We start from the raw sequence: 3,200 nt of genomic DNA, 5'->3' as shown, positions 1-3,200 counted from the left end.
GCCTGTTCCAATGGTTCTCCTGTCCCTCTATCATTTTGGGTTTTTTGCCTGAATTTTCTCTAACTCTTATAATTTTTGTTAGCAAGTTAGTCCAATCAATATTAAGCTGCTCTGTCATAATGTGCAGTAAACTGTAGTTTCCTTCTCATAAGAGCGAGATACCCAGTGGTACCTCACATTCACTTTTTTCTTTCATCTCCCTAGATTTCCAATGCAATATTAATTTTTATTTTTATGTAATTTTTTTAATTATTCAAAGAAGAACGTATTCAATGTCATTGTAGTAAGAATCAAGACAACCTGGCACTATCTGGAGATGTTTTGGTAATTGTGAATATGTGCTATAAATAAAAAATAATTCAAATTTATAAAAATCAATTTCTTGAATATATAACAATTTTTATTCCTCCTCTATTTCCCTATGTACCTGCTGCATTTCACAAGAGTTAAGTTGAGAGGAATTTCAATGAGGTATGTGTTCATAAAATGTAGAGAAGCTTCACTTACACAAACTTTTACAAGGAGCTGGGCAAGGTAGTGCATGCCTGTAATCCTGGTTGCTCAGGAGGCTGAGGCAGGAGGATTGCAAGTTTGAGGCCAGTCTCAGCAACTTAGCAAGGCCCTATCTCAAAATAAAAAATAAAAAATAAAAGGACTGGGAATGTGGCTCAGTGGTTAAGCATTCTTGGGTTCAATCCCTGGTTTAAAAAAAAAAAAGTTTAAAAAAACTTTTACAATGAAAAAATGAAACTATTACCCATAGAAGGCATAAGAAATATTCACTAGAATCTCTAAAAATATTAAAATTAAAATACTACTCTAGCAGTCACTGAATTAAAAGTGAATATACAAAAAAGGAAAATAAAATTTAGTAATATTCTTTACAATAGTACTTGAAATTTCACTTATATAAAAGGAATAAATCAAAAGATGTGCAAATTTCTACGTACAATGCTGCTAAAAGATCTGTTAAAAAATCAGATTTAAATGGAGAATTTTATTGTTCTCATGTAACTGAAGACTCAATATTGCAAAGTTTTCAACTTTATAAAAATGTAATGGCAATTTCAAATAAAACCCCAGTTATATTTTTAAATAAAATTATAGAACTGAAATAAAATTCATATGAAATATGACAGGCAAGTATAATCAAGCAATCTTGAAAAATAAAACTAAAGGAATCACACTATCAGAAACCAGGATCTACTTAAAACAAACACTATTTTAAAGTATCATTGAAATGATAAACAAATAGAACAGGAAAAATGAAAAACTAGAGAATCCAAACACAGAGCCAAAGCTATCCTAATACTTGATTTATGACAAAATGACAGTGTCTTACAATAGAGAAAAATGAATTTTCATCAAATCATGGTCAGTCAATTGTATATACATGTTGGAAAAATGTGGATTGACCCCAACATCACACCATACACAAAATCAATTCCAAACTGACTACAATGCTGAAATAAAATTTAAAAAAAAGTAAAATAATAGAACTTTCTAATAAAACATAGGATAACATCTCTGTGATTTTGATATTGGCAAAAATTTCTTTAACAGAACTAGAAAAGCAATAACTATTGAGGAAAAATTAAACAATGATAATAGTAAGAACTTCTGTCCAGCTAATCACGATTAAGAAAGTGAAAAGGTAACCCAGAGAGTCAGAGAAGTTATATGCAAAACATATCTGGGCAGAGACCCCTACCCAGGATGCCTTCAGAAACTTACAAATCTATAAAGAAATCATGGATAATTCAATTTAAAAAATGGGAAAAAGACTTGAAGGGGCATCCCACATGGAAGATATCCAAATGACCAATGAGAGAGTGCTCAAAATCATTACTTGGTACTTAAAGGACTTTGAGATATACATATCCACAAAAAGTTTAAATGATGTGTATTAATGTGAAAATAAAAATACAGAAAATCAAGAAAAGAGTAACTGGAGCATCCATACACTAATGGGAGTGTGAATTGGAACAGCTTCGAACACTGTCTGGTAGTATCAGCTAAAGTGGCACATGATACACCTGTGACCCCGTTGTTCCACACTGACACATAGACCCAGGAGAAATGAACTCACTTGTTCCTCAAAAGAGATGTGCAAAGAATATTGATTGTGATAGCACAAAACAAGAATCTCTCCAAATGGCCATTAAGAGAAGATTGAACACATTTTGCTACATTCACACAATGGAACAGTCTATAGTAATGACAAGGGAAAACTACAAGTACTTTCATGTGACCATTTAGATGAATTAATGTTCAAAGAACACTAAATAAGGACTGGGGTTGTGACTCAGTGGTAAAGTGCTTGCCTAGCATGTATGAGGCACTGGGTTCCATTCTCAGCACCATGTATAAATAAATGAATAAAATAAAGGTCTATCAACATCTAAAAAATATTTTTTTTAAAATAATACTAAATAATCACAAATAGCAGATACATACAATTCCATTTATACCAACATCAAAATGGCTATTATCAAGAACACAAACAACAATAGATGTTGGTGTGGATGTGGGGAAAAAGGCACACTCGTACATTGCTGGTGGAGTTGCAAATTGGTGCAGCCATTCTGGAAAGCAGTATGGAGAATCCTCAGAAAACTTGGAATGAACCTACCTTTTCACCCAGTTATCCCACTCCTTGGTTTATACCCAAGGGACTTAAAATCAGCAAACTACAGTAACACAGCCATATCAATGTTTATAGCAGCTCAGTTCACAATAGCTAGATTGTGGAACCAACCTAGATTCCCTTCAACAGATGAATAGATAAAGAAACTCTGGTATATATACACAATGGAATACTATTCAGCCATAAAGAAGAATAATATTATGGCATTTGCAAATAAATGGATGGAATTGGAGAATATCATGCTAAGTGAAATAAGCCAAGCCCCCAAAACCAAAGGCCTAATGTTTTCCCTGATAAGTGGAGAATGATATATAATGGGGGTAGGTGTGGGGAGTAAGAGAAGAATGGGGGAACTTTAGAATATATAGAAGGAAATGAGAGGGAGGGGGTATGAAAACTGGTGGAATAAGACAAACATCATTACCCTATGTACATGTATGATTACATGAATGGTATGAAATCTACATTGTGTACGACCATAGAAACGAAATGATGTACCCCATTTGTGTACAATGAATCAAAATGCAGTCTGTAAAAAATTAAAAGCTAAATT

Source organism: Sciurus carolinensis, chromosome 5 (genome assembly GCF_902686445.1).
Source record: "Sciurus carolinensis chromosome 5, mSciCar1.2, whole genome shotgun sequence".
NCBI classification, from domain to species: Eukaryota; Metazoa; Chordata; class Mammalia; order Rodentia; family Sciuridae; genus Sciurus; species Sciurus carolinensis.
Note: the sequence above shows the minus strand (reverse complement) of the source record.